We start from the raw sequence: 7,214 nt of genomic DNA, 5'->3' as shown, positions 1-7,214 counted from the left end.
CCGTGTTTTGGGTTCGAACGCGTTTTGGCAAAACCTCACCGAATTTTTTTTGTCGGATTCGGGTGTGTTTTGGATTCGGGTGTTTTTTTTCAAAAAACACTAAAAAACAGCTTAAATCATAGAATTTGGGGGTCATTTTGATCCCAAAGTATTATTAACCTCAAAAACCATAATTTACACTCATTTTCAGTCTATTCTGAATACCTCACACCTCACAATATTATTTTTAGTCCTAAAATTTGCACCGAGGTCGCTGTGTGAGTAAGATAAGCGACCCTAGTGGCCGACACAAACACCGGGCCCATCTAGGAGTGGCACTGCAGTGTCACGCAGGATGTCCCTTCCAAAAAACCCTCCCCAAACAGCACATGACGCAAAGAAAAAAAGAGGCGCAATGAGGTAGCTGTGTGAGTAAGATTAGCGACCCTAGTGGCCGACACAAACACCGGGCCCATCTAGGAGTGGCACTGCAGTGTCACGCAGGATGTCCCTTCCAAAAAACCCTCCCCAAACAGCACATGACGCAAAGAAAAAAAGAGGCGCAATGAGGTAGCTGTGTGAGTAAGATTAGCGACCCTAGTGGCCGACACAAACACCGGGCCCATCTAGGAGTGGCACTGCAGTGTCACGCAGGATGTCCCTTCCAAAAAACCCTCCCCAAACAGCACATGACGCAAAGAAAAAAAGAGGCGCAATGAGGTAGCTGTGTGAGTAAGATTAGCGACCCTAGTGGCCGACACAAACACCGGGCCCATCTAGGAGTGGCACTGCAGTGTCACGCAGGATGTCCCTTCCAAAAAACCCTCCCCAAACAGCACATGACGCAAAGAAAAAAAGAGGCGCAATGAGGTAGCTGTGTGAGTAAGATTAGCGACCCTAGTGGCCGACACAAACACCGGGCCCATCTAGGAGTGGCACTGCAGTGTCACGCAGGATGTCCCTTCCAAAAAACCCTCCCCAAACAGCACATGACGCAAAGAAAAAAAGAGGCGCAATGAGGTAGCTGTGTGAGTAAGATTAGCGACCCTAGTGGCCGACACAAACACCGGGCCCATCTAGGAGTGGCACTGCAGTGTCACGCAGGATGTCCCTTCCAAAAAACCCTCCCCAAACAGCACATGACGCAAAGAAAAAAAGAGGCGCAATGAGGTAGCTGTGTGAGTAAGATTAGCGACCCTAGTGGCCGACACAAACACCGGGCCCATCTAGGAGTGGCACTGCAGTGTCACGCAGGATGTCCCTTCCAAAAAAAACCTCCCCAATCAGCACATGATGCAAAGAAAAAGAAAAGAAAAAAGAGGTGCAAGATGGAATTGTCCTTGGGCCCTCCCACCCACCCTTATGTTGTATAAACAAAACAGGACATGCACACTTTAACCAACCCATCATTTCAGTGACAGGGTCTGCCACACGACTGTGACTGATATGACGGGTTGGTTTGGACCCCCCCCAAAAAAGAAGCAATTAATCTCTCCTTGCACAAACTGGCTCTACAGAGGCAAGATGTCCACCTCATCTTCACCCTCCGATATATCACCGTGTACATCCCCCTCCTCACAGATTATCAATTCGTCCCCACTGGAATCCACCATCTCAGCTCCCTGTGTACTTTGTGGAGGCAATTGCTGCTGGTGAATGTCTCCGCGGAGGAATTGATTATAATTCATTTTAATGAACATCATCTTCTCCACATTTTCTGGATGTAACCTCGTACGCCGATTGCTGACAAGGTGAGCGGCGGCACTAAACACTCTTTCGGAGTACACACTTGTGGGAGGGCAACTTAGGTAGAATAAAGCCAGTTTGTGCAAGGGCCTCCAAATTGCCTCTTTTTCCTGCCAGTATAAGTACGGACTGTGTGACGTGCCTACTTGGATGCGGTCACTCATATAATCCTCCACCATTCTATCAATGTTGAGAGAATCATATGCAGTGACAGTAGACGACATGTCCGTAATCGTTGTCAGGTCCTTCAGTCCGGACCAGATGTCAGCATCAGCAGTCGCTCCAGACTGCCCTGCATCACCGCCAGCGGGTGGGCTCGGAATTCTGAGCCTTTTCCTCGCACCCCCAGTTGCGGGAGAATGTGAAGGAGGAGATGTTGACAGGTCGCGTTCCGCTTGACTTGACAATTTTGTCACCAGCAGGTCTTTCAACCCCAGCAGACCTGTGTCTGCCGGAAAGAGAGATCCAAGGTAGGCTTTAAATCTAGGATCGAGCACGGTGGCCAAAATGTAGTGCTCTGATTTCAACAGATTGACCACCCGTGAATCCTTGTTAAGCGAATTAAGGGCTGCATCCACAAGTCCCACATGCCTAGCGGAATCGCTCCCTTTTAGCTCCTTCTTCAATGCCTCCAGCTTCTTCTGCAAAAGCCTGATGAGGGGAATGACCTGACTCAGGCTGGCAGTGTCTGAACTGACTTCACGTGTGGCAAGTTCAAAGGGCATCAGAACCTTGCACAACGTTGAAATCATTCTCCACTGCACTTGAGACAGGTGCATTCCACCTACTATATCGTGCTCAATTGTATAGGCTTGAATGGCCTTTTGCTGCTCCTCCAACCTCTGAAGCATATAGAGGGTTGAATTCCACCTCGTTACCACTTCTTGCTTCAGATGATGGCAGGGCAGGTTCAGTAGTTTTTGGTGGTGCTCCAGTTTTCTGTACGTGGTGCCTGTACGCCGAAAGTGTCCCGCAATTCTTCTGGCCACCGACAGCATCTCTTGCACGCCCCTGTCGTTTTTTTAAAAATTCTGCACCACCAAATTCAAGGTATGTGCAAAACATGGGACGTGCTGGAATTTGCCCATATTTAATGCACACACAATATTGCTGGCGTTGTCCGATGCCACAAATCCACAGGAGAGTCCAATTGGGGTAAGCCATTCCGCGATGATCTTCCTCAGTTGCCGTAAGAGGTTTTCAGCTGTGTGCGTATTCTGGAAAGCGGTGATACAAAGCGTAGCCTGCCTAGGAAAGAGTTGGCGTTTGCGAGATGCTGCTACTGGTGCCGCCGCTGCTGTTCTTGCGGCGGGAGTCCATACATCTACCCAGTGGGCTGTCACAGTCATATAGTCCTGACCCTGCCCTGCTCCACTTGTCCACATGTCCGTGGTTAAGTGGACATTGGGTACAACTGCATTTTTTAGGAGACTGGTGAGTCTTTTTCTGACGTCCGTGTACATTCTCGGTATCGCCTGCCTAGAGAAGTGGAACCTAGATGGTATTTGGTAACGGGGGCACACTGCCTCAATAAATTGTCTAGTTCCCTGTGAACTAACGGCGGATACCGGACGCACGTCTAACACCAACATAGTTGTCAAGGACTCAGTTATCCGCTTTGCAGTAGGATGACTGCTGTGATATTTCTTCTTCCTCGCAAAGGACTGTTGAACAGTCAATTGCTTACTGGAAGTAGTACAAGTGGGCTTACGACTTCCCCTCTGGGATGACCATCGACTCCCAGCGGCAACAACAGCAGCGCCAGCAGCAGTAGGCGTTACACGCAAGGATGCATCGGAGGAATCCCAGGCAGGAGAGGACTCGTCAGACTTGCCAGTGACATGGCCTGCAGGACTATTGGCATTCCTGGGGAAGGAGGAAATTGACACTGAGGGAGTTGGTGGGGTGGTTTGCGTGAGCTTGGTTACAAGAGGAAGGGATTTACTGGTCAGTGGACTGCTTCCGCTGTCACCCAAAGTTTTTGAACTTGTCACTGACTTATTATGAATGCGCTGCAGGTGACGTATAAGGGAGGATGTTCCGAGGTGGTTAACGTCCTTACCCCTACTTATTACAGCTTGACAAAGGGAACACACGGCTTGACACCTGTTGTCCGCATTTCTGGTGAAATACCTCCACACCGAAGAGCTGATTTTTTTGGTATTTTCACCAGGCATGTCAACGGCCATATTCCTCCCACGGACAACAGGTGTCTCCCCGGGTGCCTGACTTAAACAAACCACCTCACCATCAGAATCCTCCTGGTCAATTTCCTCCCCAGCGCCAGCAACACCCATATCCTCCTCATCCTGGTGTACTTCAACACTGACATCTTCAATCTGACTATCAGGAACTGGACTGCGGGTGCTCCTTCCAGCACTTGCAGGGGGCGTGCAAATGGTGGAAGGCGCATGCTCTTCACGTCCAGTGTTGGGAAGGTCAGGCATCGCAACCGACACAATTGGACTCTCCTTGTGGATTTGGGATTTCAAAGAACGCACAGTTCTTTGCGGTGCTTTTGCCAGCTTGAGTCTTTTCAGTTTTCTAGCGAGAGGCTGAGTGCTTCCATCCTCATGTGAAGCTGAACCACTAGCCATGAACATAGGCCAGGGCCTCAGCCGTTCCTTGCCACTCCGTGTGGTAAATGGCATATTGGCAAGTTTACGCTTCTCCTCCGACAATTTTATTTTAGGTTTTGGAGTCCTTTTTTTACTGATATTTGGTGTTTTGGTTTTGACATGCTCTGTACTATGCCATTGGGCATCGGCCTTGGCAGACGACGTTGCTGGCATTTCATCGTCTCGGCCATGACTAGTGGCAGCAGCTTCAGCACGAGGTGGAAGTGGATCTTGATCTTTCCCTAATTTTGGAACCTCAACATTTTTGTTCTCCATATTTTAATAGGCACAACTAAAAGGCACCTCAGGTAAACAATGGAGATGGATGGATTGGATACTAGTATACAATTATGGACGGGCTGCCGAGTGCCGACACAGAGGTAGCCACAGCCGTGAACTACCGCACTGTACTGTGTCTGCTGCTAATATATAGACTGGTTGATAAAGAGATAGTATACTCGTAACTAGTATGTATGTATAAAGAAAGAAAAAAAAACCACGGTTAGGTGGTATATACAATTATGGACGGGCTGCCGAGTGCCGACACAGAGGTAGCCACAGCCGTGAACTACCGCACTGTACTGTGTCTGCTGCTAATATATAGACTGGTTGATAAAGAGATAGTATACTCGTAACTAGTATGTATGTATAAAGAAAGAAAAAAAAACCACGGTTAGGTGGTATATACAATTATGGACGGGCTGCCGAGTGCCGACACAGAGGTAGCCACAGCCGTGAACTACCGCACTGTACTGTGTCTGCTGCTAATATATAGACTGGTTGATAAAGAGATAGTATACTCGTAACTAGTATGTATGTATAAAGAAAGAAAAAAAAAACACGGTTAGGTGGTATATACAATTATGGACGGGCTGCCGAGTGCCGACACAGAGGTAGCCACAGCCGTGAACTACCGCACTGTACTGTGTCTGCTGCTAATATATAGACTGGTTGATAAAGAGATAGTATACTCGTAACTAGTATGTATGTATAAAGAAAGAAAAAAAAACCACGGTTAGGTGGTATATACAATTATGGACGGGCTGCCGAGTGCCGACACAGAGGTAGCCACAGCCGTGAACTACCGCACTGTACTGTGTCTGCTGCTAATATATAGACTGGTTGATAAAGAGATAGTATACTCGTAACTAGTATGTATGTATAAAGAAAGAAAAAAAAACCACGGTTAGGTGGTATATACAATTATGGACGGGCTGCCGAGTGCCGACACAGAGGTAGCCACAGCCGTGAACTACCGCACTGTACTGTGTCTGCTGCTAATATATAGACTGGTTGATAAAGAGATAGTATACTCGTAACTAGTATGTATGTATAAAGAAAGAAAAAAAAACCACGGTTAGGTGGTATATACAATTATGGACGGGCTGCCGAGTGCCGACACAGAGGTAGCCACAGCCGTGAACTACCGCACTGTACTGTGTCTGCTGCTAATATATAGACTGGTTGATAAAGAGATAGTATACTCGTAACTAGTATGTATGTATAAAGAAAGAAAAAAAAACCACGGTTAGGTGGTATATACAATTATGGACGGGCTGCCGAGTGCCGACACAGAGGTAGCCACAGCCGTGAACTACCGCACTGTACTGTGTCTGCTGCTAATATAGACTGGTTGATAAAGAGATACTATACTCGTAACTAGTATGTATGTATAAAGAAAGAAAAAAAAACCACGGTTAGGTGGTATATACAATTATGGACGGGCTGCCGAGTGCCGACACAGAGGTAGCCACAGCCGTGAACTACCGCACTGTACTGTGTCTGCTGCTAATATATAGACTGGTTGATAAAGAGATAGTATACTCGTAACTAGTATGTATGTATAAAGAAAGAAAAAAAAACCACGGTTAGGTGGTATATACAATTATGGACGGGCTGCCGAGTGCCGACACAGAGGTAGCCACAGCCGTGAACTACCGCACTGTACTGTGTCTGCTGCTAATATATAGACTGGTTGATAAAGAGATAGTATACTCGTAACTAGTATGTATGTATAAAGAAAGAAAAAAAAACCACGGTTAGGTGGTATATACAATTATGGACGGGCTGCCGAGTGCCGACACAGAGGTAGCCACAGCCGTGAACTACCGCACTGTACTGTGTCTGCTGCTAATATAGACTGGTTGATAAAGAGATAGTATACTACTAATATTATATACTGGTGGTCAGGTCACTGGTCACTAGTCACACTGGCAGTGGCACTCCTGCAGCAAAAGTGTGCACTGTTTAATTTTAATATAATATTATGTACTCCTGGCTCCTGCTATAACCTATAACTGGCACTGCAGTAGTGCTCCCCAGTCTCCCCCACAATTATAAGCTGTGTGAGCTGAGCAGTCAGACAGATATATAATATATATAGATGATGCAGCACACTGGCCTGAGCCTGAGCAGTGCACACAGATAATGATATGGTATGTGACTGAGTCACTGTGTGCTGTGTATCGCTTTTTTCAGGCAGAGAACGGATTATAAATAAAAGTGGTGGTCACTGGTCACTATCAGCAAAACTCTGCACTGTACACTACTGAGTACTCCTAATGCTCCCCAAAATTAGTAAATCAAGTGTCTCTCTAATCTATTCTAATTCTAAACGGAGAGGACGCCAGCCACGTCCTCTCCCTATCAATCTCAATGCACGTGTGAAAATGGCGGCGACGCGCGGCTCCTTATATAGAATCCGAGTCTCGCGATAGAATCCGAGCCTCGCGAGAATCCGACAGCGTCATGATGACGTTCGGGCGCGCTCGGGTTAACCGAGCAAGGCGGGAAGATCCGAGTCGCTCGGACCCGTGAAAAAAAACATGAAGTTCTGGCGGGTTCGGATTCAGAGAAACCGAACCCGCTCAT

This window comes from Pseudophryne corroboree, chromosome 3 (genome assembly GCF_028390025.1).
Source record: "Pseudophryne corroboree isolate aPseCor3 chromosome 3, aPseCor3.hap2, whole genome shotgun sequence".
Taxonomy (NCBI): domain Eukaryota; kingdom Metazoa; phylum Chordata; class Amphibia; order Anura; family Myobatrachidae; genus Pseudophryne; species Pseudophryne corroboree.
This window is presented reverse-complemented; position numbering follows the sequence as displayed.